We start from the raw sequence: 15,336 nt of genomic DNA on the forward strand, positions 1-15,336 counted from the left end.
TTTATATAGTACCAACCTTCAAATGATTCGTGTCAAAATTTGACGTTTGTAAGTCAATTAGTTTGTGGGATAGAGCGTCTTTTGTGAAGCAACTTTTGTTATTGTGAAAAAAAGTATTTTCGTTTTTTGATAAAATACTATTTTCTGAAGAGAAAAAATACGGTGGAAGCAAAAACTTGGCTTTATAATGAGTTTCCGGACTCTGTCCCAGGGAAATCAACAATAATTGATTGGTATGCAAAATTCAAGCGTGGTGAAATGAGCACGGAGGACGGTGAGGCAGTGGACGCCCGAAAGAGGTGGTTACCGACGAAAACATCAAAAAAATCCACAAAATGATTTTGAATGACCGTAAAATGAAGTTGATCAAGATAGCAGAGATAGCACCCACCGTATTCTCCAGATCTGGCCCACAGCGACTTTTTCTTGTTCTCAGACCTCAAAAGGATGCTCGCAGGTAAAAAATTTGGCTGCAATGAAGAGGTGATCGCAGAAACTGAGGCTTATTTTGAGGCAAAACCGAAGGTATCAAAAAATTGGAAGGTCGTTATAATCGTTCTATCGCTCTTGAAGGGAACTATGTTAAATAATAAAAACGAACAAAAAATCAGCCAACCTGTTACATTTGAGTTGACGTTTCGGTATGTTAAGGCTTTGTGTTAAAGTGCCTCTAGACCCAGGTTGGACCCTCGGTTGGATTGGAAAACTTTTTCAAATTGTAAAAATTAGACCATTTTTTTATTTCTTCATTCAAATCAACTACCAGAGTACAACTTCAACAGCAGCGCAAAAGGATTTTGCAGTTCACGTTTATGAGCCTCTAAAATTTAGTCGCCAAATTCAATTTTGAGCACTTTTTGCAATTTTGTATGGCCATATCTCGAAAAATGCTATGAATTCGTGTTTGATGTATTTAGCAAAGTAGTAGCCCTTGAACGGCCAACAAATATGCTGAATACATTAGTATGGAAAATTTTCATCTTCATGCTCAAAATCGCAGAAATGTCCAAAAACTGACCACTTTATCACCGATACAATTCTTTTCCGGACAGTTGATTTCCGGAGCTTCCTGGAGGTTCAATTTTTTTCCGATCTGTTTGAAATGGTATACGGAACAAAATTTCATCCGACTCAGTTGAAATTGTGCACATTGTGTAAGTATATGGTATCTTTGAGGATTAAGCGTTTTTGGTTTAGAGGTGTGCACGTGACACGAAATTGTCGTTACTCACGAAAATTTTCGTGATTCGTGCGTGAGTCCTTAGTCAAGCTCATGACAACGGCGTTAGTGTGCGTGAGCGTGATTAACAAACCAAAATGTCGTGCGTGAGCGTGAGTCACGAAAATAATATCTTCGTGAGTGTGCGTGAGTAACGAATTACGCTCACGAAAATAATCCTGCTCACCAACATAAAACGCTTAAGAGTTAAATTCAATTACAATTTTAGTGACACAATTACAATTTTAGTAGCACTCTCGATTTTAATAATGCTCATGTTTTCAGACACTTCGGTAAGGTAAATTACTCATAAAATTATTCGTGAGTCACGATATTTTTTGCGAGTCACGGTATTTTTCGTGAGTCACGACGTTTTCGTGCGTGAGTACAAATTTTCTTTTAATGAGTGTGCGTGAGCGTGAGTCCTACCAAACAATATCTTCCGTGAGTATGATTTACTCACTTAATTATAAGGACAATACGACTTCATTGAAAAGTTTATCGACTTTTGGACAATGAAAAAAACATTTTATCGGAAAAATGCGTCTTTTATGCTAAGCAAAATTTGCATTCGTATTTTAAGGACATGAAATCTTTGGCCTCACGACAATATTTTTTTCAGTGTAGGAATTGAGGCGGCAGCACTAGCCAGATCTTAATTGGGCTAAAACGTGGGAGTTCTCTTTCCTCCGGTGCTATGAGCGGTAGTCGGTCTCCGATAACTGGATTGACCTTGTAGCTTCTCACCTCTTCAGCTACAGTATCCTCAGGAATCCTGTTTAAACCAGCCTGGTACGCTGCTTGATCTAGAAATTCTTTTTTTTTTGTAGCGCTGGATTTTCGCGCTCTAGATGATGTACACCAACCCTTACGTTCCTGGGTGGTGGTGTATCCATGAAATGGTAATTTTGATGATTATTTATTTCTTATTTCGTCTTGATGTCTTTATTAAAAAATAAAAAAACAACAACTATCTAATTTTTAGAATTAGAAAATAGAAGAATTCTGGGCCTGCTGGAACGACAAAAGAACGCCATAACACACTGAACCACAAACTTCAATTGCGACATTTGTGATATGTTCGCATTACGACATCAAGGCATACTATTCTAACTACTCGAGTAGTTCTTTATTATTAACAAACAAGTGAGTAAACTAGAAAGACCGAATTAGTAAATCTAAGAATGTGAGGGGTATTATTAGAATAAATGATTTCATGTCCTAAAAATACGTATGCAAATTTTGCTTAGCATAGAAGACGCATTTCTCTAATATAAAGTTGTTTTCCTTGTCCAAAAGTCGATAAACTTTTCTATGAAGTCGTATTGTCCTTATAATTTGAATTAAAAATGGGTATCATAACATGAAAGAACATTTTTTTTGGGAAAGGTCAACTTGACTTTAATAATTCAGAAAAAAATCTTTAAAATTAATGAAATTGTCTTTAAATTTGTTCTTTTTTTGCATCTTGACTACAAAGAAAAAAATCGTTCAAATATAGGACATGTTTTTCAACACTTTATTTTAAAGACGTTTTTTACTTGAAACATTGCATAATTTGTACTGGAAGTAGAGTCTGAATTTGGAAAATAAAGTTGTCGTTAACTCGTTTTTAAAGGACTTTGGTGGCATATGAAGAAAAAAAGCTGAAAAAGCGAACAATTAAAATTTGCTTCCTAGAATCAAGTACACAAAACCCAAATTTAAAAGTCTTAAAAGTATCCCTACATTAATTCTCCGCTTCTTTGGCTCGGAATAAATACCTAAATTTTTAAAGTAAAGACAAAATCTTTGGAACCGGACATGCTTTTGTTTCAGTGTAGCTTTAGATTACTGGCAAACCTAGAAAACGTTAACTTAAGCAGTCTGTTAATGTATTTGGAACAATCTGGTTCGTTCAACAAATGAAAATAATAGAGAAGGTTCAGTGGATAAAACTAGAAGTGCCCATATGTAAAGTTACTTTTAGTTAAATGTGGAATCACAATGGACTGCATAGTCGAAGTGAGCCTGAAACTTAATCGGGCTGTCACTTTAACCTAACTTAACCTAACCTACGGTGTTCATATGAGTATAAATCGGGTCAAATATACATATGAAAGCTATATCTAACTGTATAACACGTATAGTAAGAATTATTCGTGTAAAATTCTATGTAAATCGTTGTAAAACTTAGACCTATGTACTCATATGGGTGTACCTCCAGCGAAAGATATATGTTGGAGCTATGTCTAAATCTGAACTGACTTCAACCAAATTTGACACACGGCAAAAACTTACCTTCTGGGGCGAAAGATATATCGAAGCTATATTGAGGCGGTTTCTTTCAAATCAACCTTGTGCGAAATTTGAAGTCGATTGGACTTAAAATGCGACCCAGACTTTGATCACAAAAATGTGTTCACAGTCAGACGATCTAGCCATCGACTCAGAGGTCGGCCCTAAACCATATTGCCACATACACAATGTCTGTGTCTCTGTATGAATATGTTTGTTAAGATATCGGAAACGAGAAAGATAATTTTGGTATCTTTCCATGCTTTGACAAATCCTCTATATAGACAGATCTCCCGACTTGACTTCTTGAAGTCATATACCCCCAAGTTTCGCCTGAAATTTTAAATGAAGAAAGATATGTCAAATATGGTGTGTATGGTTCCATATAGACCTATCCACCAAATAGACCGATACTCTCGATTTGACTTGTTAAGAGTATAGATGCCGAAATTTTCATCCGATTTGCCAAGTAGCCCAATCTCCGATTTGCCGCAAATTTGAAATATGTATTGGTTTATATCGGTTTATATCGGTACATGTTTTTATATTGCCCCATGTAGCCAAATATCCCGATTTGATGACATAAAAGCCGCAACTTTTATCCCATTTACCTAAATTTGGAAATCTAAAAGTATTTTTTAATCCATAACAAAAAGTAAAGTCTAAAGTTTGCATTGAACCACTTTGTGGATCCATATTTTCGATACCATCTCAAATCCTTCCAGTTAGTTGTGTTTTATATCTAAAGTTTATATTCCCAAAATTTTTTGGACTTCTGCAAGATCTCATGGCTTAGAATTCAAATCGACTAATGTCCTGGAGCGAAGCACAATGTTAGTAAAAAATTGGAAAATTTTTAATCTACAGATATTTTTATGCAATTTCGTAAAACATCATTTACAATTTATGTATTAGAGGTATAGGCAATTTTGATTTTTACTCAAATTTGATTTACATTTGCAGTGGCGATTTACAAGGAAAATTGAGGTATTTTGGCTATATAAATGCAATTCGGAAAAACATTATTATGGGAGCTATATCTAACTCTTTAACGATTTCAATCAAATTTAGTCCTCTTGTTCCGCAGTGTAAAAAAAACCTGTTCATTGGTATAGATCGGTCTATATTAGAGGTGTGCACGTGAGTAATATTTTACTCACGCTCACTCACAACGGAAAAATCTTACTCACGCACGATGTTGTTTGGTGGGACTCACGTACACTCACAAAAATAAACTTTGTACTCAAGCACGAAAATGTCGTGACTCACGAATAATCATGGTGTTTGACACCATGAGCGTTTTATGGCCGTGAGCGGGATTTTTTTCGTGAGCGTATTTTAAAATTCGTTCTTCACGCACACTCACGAAGAAATTATATTCGTGACTCACGCTCACACACGACATTTGGTTTGTTAATCACACTCACGCCGTTGCCATTAGTGTGACTCATGCGTGATTCACGAAAATTTTCGTGAGTCACGTCAATATCGTGTCAGTGTACACCTTCCGATATGAATTCTACGGGCATAATAGGCGCAAATATCGCAAATTGCCTGAAACTAGAAGTAAAATTGATAAATTTTACTTTTAATGCGTAATTCGATAAAAAATCTGCAGAATTAAGATCGATAATATTCTTGAACACTCAGATTAGAATTTTATAATTTCTCTAGAATTCAAAGGAAAATGCTTCTTATAAATTTGCAAATTCTAAATTCAGCTTGGTTAGCCACAGAACTTTAACATTACACTGAAAAAAAGCATGCCAGGTTCCAAAGATTTTTTCTTTACTTTAAAAATGTTGGTATTGATTCCGAGCCAAAGAAGCGGAGAATACAAGTAAGGATACTTTTAAGACACAATTCTCTTTTAAATTTGGGTTTTTGTGTCCTTGCTTCTAGGAAGCAAATTTTAATTTGTCGCTTTTTCAGCTTTTTTATTCATATACTACCAAAGACCTTTAAAAACGAGTTGATGACAATTTTATTTTCCAAATTAAGACTCGACTTCCAGTAGAAATTATGCAATGTTTCAAGTAAAAAACGTCTTTAAAATAAAGTGTTGAAAAACATTTCCTATATTTGAACGAGTTTTTGCTTTGTAGACAAGATACAAAAAGGCCACAAATTTAAAGTCAATTTTATTAAGTTTAAAGAATTTTTCCGAATTATTAAAGTCAAGTTGACCTTAGCCCAAACATTTTTTTAAGTGAAATCACTTAATTATAAGGACAATACGAATTTATTGAAAAGTTTATCGACTTTTGGACAAGGAAAAAAACTTATTAGAGAAATGCGACTTCTGTGCTAAGCAAAATTTGCATTAGTATTCTAAAGACATGAAATCTTGGACCTCACGACAATATTTTTTTCAGTGTATATAGAAAATAATTATTATATGTGATCCTTGGCCGTTGGTATGACACACTAAAAGTGAGTCCACAGTAATTCACCGCGCATGGGGGGAAGACCAATGACCTATTTTGCACTTTATCTTCTACAATAACAAACAATTTAGAAATATTAACTAGAATTTAGAAATATTCAAAAAATTTAAGATTTCGGCCGGATGGAGGATCGAACCACGTACCATCAGTTTACAAAATGAATGAATTAACCACCGAGCCACACTACCAACGTGGTTAATGCCAACCAAATATGGTTTACCATTGTTTACCATTCATACATAATTATGTGTATTTGTACACAAATACATACAATGTGTTCTATTTATAGAATAGTTTCAAAGGCACATATCTCCAAGAAGTAGAATTAGATTCACCAATTACAGGGTGATTCCTTCTTATTTAATTTATATTAAAAACGTGGGCTTCAAAATAATGCACATTAAAAGTTTAGTATGGACATACACTAAAGAATTGAATTATTACACAGTAAAAAATTACGTAGTTAAACTAACGCTAAATTTAACTTATTTTTATTGCCCAAAAATATTTGTAATTAAATTGTATTATTTTTTTTTCGAAATTTTCCACAGCCCAATGAAATTTTCCGTTTTTGTCTCAAATATTTTATGAACTAATCGTAGGTATATAGTTCATTGACCGTACATATAAGTTCAATATGAACTAACTCAGAAGAAAATTTTCATGTGATTCCCAAAACTAGTAAGAACGCACTACTTTATGGTTAAAAAGGTCGTGATTTGGCGCCAATGATTTTTGTTCGTTAAGTTTAGTTAATTTGTCTTCTATGAGAGGATGTAATTTCGTGAAGTGCAGTTAAAAAGTACTCCAGGATATTAAATTCTACCTATAATATAGTTTACCTTTTTTCTGTGTAGTATTATCGAGAATTTACGTATTCCTGTTAAAGTTGGATACAAACGCACGCATTAATTGAGTAAAATTTAGTTTAGAATTAATTATTTTAAATAATAAATAAAATGTTCTAAGCGGTGTTTCGCAGGTTAATATAAAAATATTCGCAATATTTACAATTGGTATTCATTGAGTAAAGGAAAGAACATTTACAGTCGTTGTATTAACGAATTACATCGGTCCATTATTAAAGATAAAAATAGTTAATAGCTCGACTATTTTTCGCTTAGTGTATGTTATGTTGTAGGGAAAAAATTTTTGGACTTGATAGTTTGGACAATTTCTTCGATGTTTTGTTTTGATTAGAAAATATTTTTTTGCACCTGTAATTTGGGTTTAGAAACACGATCTTAGTATTGGCCTTATTTTTGGTATTGAGCTGAGTGCTATGTTCAGTTTTCAAGCTGAAAACCAGCTTGTTTTCACGGGTACTTTTTTTAATTAACTAATTTAGAAATATAAAATTATTTGCAATCAATTGCTTGGATCTTTTCCATCCATTATTTGGCAAGACTCGATCAAAATATAATCGTCTACATACATATATTTGTACTTTTAATTTAGTGTTTTGGCGAAAAAACCGAACATAGTACTCACCTCTATACAGAAAAAAATATCATCAAAATTTGTCCAATAGATAATTAGTAGAAGTTGAAATTTTCAATTAATAAATTAATTGAAACACTTAACTTTTCAATCAAGATGAAAACATTAAGTTAATTGTGCCAATGCTTGAAAATTTTTAAATTTTTAATTAAAAAAAAAAACTAGCAAGAAAATAATGGAACATTTTTTTTTTAATTTTTAAATAAAAATTTATTTAAAACAATAAATTTGATACTATCATTTCCTTGATTAAAGACATTTCAATTAAAAAACCAATTAGATTAATTATTTTCCTGATTTAATCATAAATTTTTTTTGTGTATCTTCGATGTTTTCACCACAACTCGTAAGTAACCCTGCAAAAATATGTATGACAATGAGTATATTTTTAGCATGGCTTGCATGGAAATGATCTAAAACATTGATTACGCTCAATTTAATATTTAAAAATTGATAGGTAATCTTTAGAAAAGGAGCCAAAACAGAACAAAGTACCACCCTATAAATAAAAAATGGAGTATAAATATATATTTGAAATAATTTTAGACGAAATTTTCTTAATGGAGACAAGTACTTGATGTTTTGTCTCAATAAAAAAAAAACTGACGTCGAAATTCATTACTTCCAAAACTGGCGTCGAAATTCATTACTTCCACATCAATCCAATACGAAAAAAGGAGCGTATGAACCGTCCTGTATAGAAAGTGGAATAAAAATGTATGAAACACCCTGTGAAAACGGGTGAAAATACGGAACGAAATGTGAACATGTGGCAACACAAGCAAGTAACGGATTGTCGCCAAAATGTACGCAAAACATAATATGTGTTTCAAAGTATGCGATCCATATAAGAAGTAGAATATATGAAAGAAAATCATGCAAATCGGACCAAAATCGGAAATACATGTATGATACATATTCTTGTCTACGCATGTATGTAATAAAAATGTAAAATTTTTACTGTCGCCAAAGTATGCGTCTCACATACATATATATATATATATATATATATATATATATATATATATATATATATATATATATATATATTTTCATGCATTTTTATACCCTTCACCACTACTGTGGTACAGGGTATAATAAGTTTGTGCATTTGTATGTAACGCCAAGAAGGAGTAATCATAGACCAACCTTTTAGTATACGGATCGGCTTAGAATTAAATTCTGAGTCGATTTAGCGATGTCCGTCTGTCTGTCTGTCTGTTGATGTATTTTTGTGTGCAAAGTACAGCTCGCAGTTTTAGTCCGATTGTCCTTAAATTTGGTATAGGGTCCTGTTTCGGCTCAAATACGATCCCTATTGATTTTGGACAAAATCGGTTCAGATTTAGATATAGCTGCCATATATATTTTTCACCGATCTGGTCAAAATTGGCGTGTATATCAACCGATCTTCCTCAAATTCTGTACATCCGAATATTTTATGGGTCTCGTAAAACACAGGGAGTAGAATTAGCATTGTAGCCATGCGTGCCAAATTTGGTTGAAATCGGTTCAGATTTAGATATATCTCCCATATATAGCTTTCGCCCGATTTACACTTATATGACCACAGAGGCCAATTTTTAACTCCGATTTAGGAGTAGAATTAGCATTGTTGCTATTCGTGCCAAATTTGGTTGAAATCGGTTCAGATTTAGATATAGCTCCCATATATATGTTTTTATGATTTCGACAAAAAATGGTAAAAATACCAACATTTTCCTTGTTAAATCGCCACTGCTTAGTCCAAAAGTTGTAAAAATGACTCTAATTTTCCTAAACTTCTAATACATATATATCGAGCGATAAATCATAAATAAACTTTTTCCAAATTTCCTTAAAATTGCTTCAGATTTAAATGTTTCACATTTTTTTTACTAATATTGTGTTCCACCCTAGTGCATTAGCCTTAGACTTAAATTTTGAGTCTATAGATTTTGTAGAAGTCTATCAAATTCTGTCCAGATCGAGTGATATTTATTAATTAAATGTATGTATTTGGGACAAACCTTTATATATAGCCCCCAACACATTAGACGGATGTGATATGGTATCGAAAATTTAGGTCTACAAAGTGATGCAGGGTATAATATAGTCGGCCCCGCCCGACTTTAGACTTTCCTTACTTGTTCTTATTGATTTAGTTTTCATTTTAGCGATTTTAGCGGCTAAACTCGAACTTAATACTCACCTTTACTTACAATTTTCAATGTTTTCGATATTTGCAGCGAACCGTTTCAGTTTTTTAATGGATGAATTGAAAGTTTGTTCCATTTTTAAAATTTTGTTTGATATTGATATTATATATATACTTCGATCTAACGAAAGAATAGTAATTTGTAATGAAAAATGAGAATAAAAATGTTATGAAAATATTGTATACGATAATAATATAGGGCTATTTTAAATACAATTATGTAATAACGGGAGCAATATGAAACAATTTTCATAATTGTACGCAACAGCCTTACACTCAACATCATTTAAAGGAAAAATTTCTTCCATCTTGCAAAGCTCTTCGTCTGCCTTATATATACCCAAGTTTAACGAATCACAAGGCTCACTATAAAAACTTCTTAAGTTGGTGAATCTTTTCGCATAAATTTGTTGGTTTACAATATCAAATGCTAATATTTTCACAGGTAAATAATCTTTAAGATATACATAGTTGTTTGGAGCCCTTGTGCTTAGAATACTTCCTCGAAAATGAAAAGTTTCTTTATTTTTACCTAAAGTTAATGTGCCATTATCGCTTTGAATTGGTAAGGAATTTTCTTCCATACAAAACCTGTATATCTGTTCCAGAATTTTTGATGGAGATTTGATACTGTTTTTAATTTTTTGCAAATAATTTTCATATGGATATGAAGATCTTCCAATAGGGTCTCCTATGTGTTCTACGGAATCTTGTACATGTAATAAGCTATATACGTTATATGATACACTATTTTCTCCAAAGATCAAAGGAATATTTTCCTCAAATATATGTAACATATCTTGGGAGGATTTAATGTTTTTTGGACGTTGTTTTGGGCAGCAAAGTAGTCTATATGCGCAGTGCACCAATAAAAATTGATAGTAAACATCTTTGGGGAAGTTATCTTTTAAAGCAACAACACCACTATATAATAAAAATTGTCTGAATTCTGTCGCCTTCCAGTAACATATTTCATCCAATGCTCGTGGTTTACGGGCAAATTCAGATGGTACGTAATTTCGGAGGGCTAAAAAAATTTCAGATATATTTTGTATATTATCCTCAGTCACCGTGTACAAAAGCTTATTAGTAGTCAATCGTTTGAGGAATTTTCTTGTTAATCCTAGATCAATCAAGTGCATTCAATCTAAATTAAGTTGAGATACCATGGATACACCGAGAGTTTCAAGATGTATAAGTTTATTAAGAAAAGCCAAGCTATGGTGGCTTCGGTATTTCCGGGAGTAAAAATCGGCATCACTTATTTTAAGACCTGGATTTATACTGTAAGTTAACGTACCATCAATAGTCCGTCCTGCTTGTGTACATTTTGTGCAACCATGGCGCGATGTATGTGATGGTGTACCACTTATAAAAGATCGTGCAGGTGCGTCACAAGTTACTGCATCAATATTTATTTTAAATAATTTTCCTTCTATTTTAAATCCCTGTGTGGCGTAATTAGACATTTCCTCAGTAAATCGACCCAAAAATGCATCTATATCGATGGCTTCTTCTTGCCAACGAAAACTCCCACTGCAAAAACGCATATTTCCGGAATGTTATTTACTTTAAGTAATATCGGCCAAACTTGTATTTTAGAACTTTTAAACAGAGGGATGCCGTCAATGCTAATATCGACGCTTATATAGTCTGGAAATTGAAATGCTTTCGCCTTCTAAACTGCACCGCAATTCCTATGTGCAAATAGGAGCCACCTCCGATATTTTTGATTGTTGTTTTTTTTGAATAGTCAAACCTTGTTCTATTCCCAACATTAAGTCCTTCATGCTTAAGAATTTTTATTAAGTCATTAACGCAACTTCGTGATGGCTTATGTTTCATATACCATTCTTTAAATTTGTCCTGCAGAGAAACTTTTTTGCCTTTTTCAATCGAATCATTGGAAATAATTTCACAATCAGGTTGAATATATTGATATGTGTCACTATTTGTGGAAATATTCCCCTTTAAATGAACAGAACTTGCTGGTCCTGCCAAGAAAAAATTTCGTAACGCCTTTTTTTTTTATTAGCCGCCTAATTGTTCGTTTAGTACTCATTTTTATATAATTAATAATAAGTTTTCTTACCGAATATATGAATAACTCAGCGAATTTCACAAAAAAAAAACACAAATAACTTCACAAAAACGATCCACACCACCAAATTCAGAGAAAGACTGACAATTTTTTTTTTTTATTTTCAATATTTCATCCATCGACATACCGTTGAATAACGGTACACTCACAATGAAGCATACACACGTGGTTAAAGATAAAGCAAACTTAAATGGTTTTTAATAGATTACTTCGTGGTATTCCAGTGTGTATTGGAAACCTTCCGATTACTTTGTATGCTGAAAGGAGTTAGGTTAGGTTAAAGTGGCAGCCCGATTAAGATTCAGGCTCACTTAGACTATTCAGTCCATTGTGATACCACATTAACTAAAAGTACCTATTACATATGTGCACTTCTAGTTTTAACCGTTGAACCTTCTCGATTATTTTCTTCTGTTGAACCAACCAGATTGTTCCAAAAACATTAGCAGACTGCTTAAGTTAACGTTTTCCAGGTCCGCCAGTAATCTGAAGCTTTATGCCCCTAAAATTTGCTTACGCCTTACACAAAATGCAGGACACTCACGCAAGAGGTGTTTTATTGATTCCTTTTCCTCCGCATCATGACAGCTCATACAATAGTCATTATACTTCGCACCAGTAGTTTTTGCAAAATCGCCTATCAGGCAGCGACCCGTTATAGCAGATATCAGGAGTGATATCTGACGTCTCGAAAACACTAGCATATCTAGTGTGCGGTTTAAGTTTAATGGGGCCATATTTGCTTGGTGTCGTTGCAACCCTTACAATTCTCCCATCGAACATTTGCCATCATGACAGCCTTCTCACGCAGTAAGAGCTTGCAGGTAGCCAGAGGCATACCAACAGATTCTAGTTCCCCTGGAATATGTAAGGTAGTTCCTAGCCTTGCTAGCTCATCTGCTTCGAAGTTCCCCGGTATGTTCCTATGGCCAGGCACCCATATAAGGTGAATATTGTGCTGCTCAGCCATCTCATTGAGAGATTTGCGGCAGTCGATGGCCGTTTTCGAGTTGAGGAACACAGAGTCCAAGGATTTTATTGCAGGTTAACTGTCTGAGTATATATTAATGCCCACATTTTTTGGAACATTACTTCTCAGCCAATTCGCCACCTCTCTTATTGCTAATATTTCAGCCTGAAAAACACTACAGTGATTAGGTAATTTCTTTTCGCTATTCGAAGTTCCAGATCATTAGAAGAAACTCCGAACCCCACTTGTCCATCCAATTTGGAGCCATCAGTGAAGAAATCTATCTATTCTTTATTCCCCGGGGTCTGTGTGCACCACGCCTCACTGTTGGGGATTAGAGTCTCAAACTTTTTGTCGAAAAGTGATCTCGCCAAAGTGCAATCCACTACGTTAGAAACATCTGGCATTATTTTGAGGACCGAACTGTGACCGTAACTTTTTTTCCGGCACAGCCGTTGTTGCAGCTGACTGTTTGGCCAAAATGTCTAAAGGCAATAGATGCACTATGACATTAAGGGAGTTTGTTCCTGTCTTGCTGAATGCACCTGAGATACACAAGCACGCCATACGCTGAACTTTGTCTAAACTTGTCGGCTGGTGAAGTGCCGACCACCAGACTACAACACCATATAGTAGTATAGGTATAACCACTGCCGTGTATAGGCAATGCACAATTTTTGGTTTTAGTCCCCACTTTTTTCCTATTGCCTTTTTGCACGAGTACAAAGCTACCGTTGCTTTTCTCGCCCTCTCTTCAAATTTAAGCCTAAAATTCAGCTTCCTGTCCAAAATAACGCCAAGGTATGTTGCACACTCACTAAAGGGAATTTCAATATCCCCTAAGGAAATGGGCCTAAGCGTGGGAGTTTTGCGATCCTTGCAGTACATGACTAGTTCTGTCTTTGCAGGATTTACCCAAAGACCATTATCTTTCGCCCATTTCTCAGTCATCCGGAGGGCTCTCTGTATAATATATCTAACTGTTGATGGGAATTTTCCCCTGACTGCTAGCGCCACATCATCTGCGTATGCCACCACTTTTATCCTTTCTTTTTCTAGGGAAACCAGAAGGTCGTTTATAGCAACATTCCAAAGAAGAGGTGATAGAACTCCTCCTTGAGGAGTGCCTCTGTTCACATACCTTTGTATGTTTGCTTGTCCTAGTGTGGCTGCAATGCGTCTCTTCCTTAGAAGTTCGTCTAACAGCCTAAGTATACCTGGATCAACATTCAGAGTTGTCAGTCCATTTAATATCGAGCTCGGGTGGACGTTATTGAATGCCCCTTCGATGTCTAGAAACGCCACGATTGTGTATTCTTTGACAGATAGTGAGCTTTCAATAAAGCTGACTAGTTCATGTAGTGCGGTTTCAGTAGACCTGCCCTTCGAGTATGCATGTTGTCGTTTCGAGAGCAAACTTGAATCGACACTAGTTCTAAGATAAATATCTATCATCCTCTCCAGAGTCTTAAGTAGGAATGATGATAAGCTGATTGGTCGGAAATCCTTCGCATTCGAGTGAGAGGCTTTTGCCGCTTTAGGTATGAAAACGACTTTTGATTCCCTCAACTTTCGTGGAATATATGCTAAATTGATACATCCTATATATATCGCCGACAACCAGGGGATAATTCTGTCAGCCACCGCTTGTAACTCCGCCGGAGTAATTCCATCAGGTCCGGGGGATTTGAATGATCCAAAGCTATTTAACGCCCGTTTTATTCTAGATTCTGATACAATTTCCTCGATAGAAAACGACCGCTGAGCCACAGTGGTACCGACAGTGCATGGTTCAACCGTCTGATTTCCGGGAAAATGTGTGTCCAATAGTACCTCCAGCGTCTCCTCACTGGACGTTGTCCAATTGCCCTCCGATGTTTTAATGAAACCTGGAGCGGAGCTCGTGGATGCTAGAACCTTCCGTAGTCTGGAAGCCTCGGACGTATTCTCAATGCTGCTGCAGTAATCATTCCAAGAGTTATGCCTTTCTCAGTTCTCTCTTGTATCCTCTCATATTCTTCTTGTAAGCGTCCCAATCCACAAGAGCTCTGGTGGACTTTGCTTTGTTAAAGTGCCTCCTGCACGATTTCCTCATATTACCTAACCCCGTAGACCACCATGGTGGTCGATTTTTCCCCCTTGGCTTCCCTTTAGGGCATGCAGCTTTCAGTGAGATGTTGAAGGCCTTAGTAATCCGCTCCACTGCGTGTTCAATATCTTGCACATTTCTCATATTTGTGTCTGTTATTTCCGGTATCATCATTTTGAACGATTCCCTATACCTATTCCAGTCAGCTTCCCTAACATTTGGCGGAAATATGGTATTGGTGGTATGAACATCAAATTTGAAACTGATGTAGCGATGATCTGAGAAGCTGTGTTCACTTAAAACCTGCCACTCAGATATCATTTCATTCAGTTCTTGCGAGGCCAAGGTGATGCCCAAAACCTCTTGCCTGTTTTTAGTGACAAAGGTTGGGGCATCTCCCTTGTTGCAAACTACCAGATTAGTACGCAAAATAAACTCTATTATATATTATATATATTATATATTATTACATAATGAGTTTCGTCTTTGTTTTCAGTGACTCCTCAACTAAGGTCTTAACGGCACATGGAGGCATC

This window comes from Haematobia irritans, chromosome 4 (assembly GCF_050003625.1).
Source record: "Haematobia irritans isolate KBUSLIRL chromosome 4, ASM5000362v1, whole genome shotgun sequence".
NCBI lineage: Eukaryota > Metazoa > Arthropoda > Insecta > Diptera > Muscidae > Haematobia > Haematobia irritans.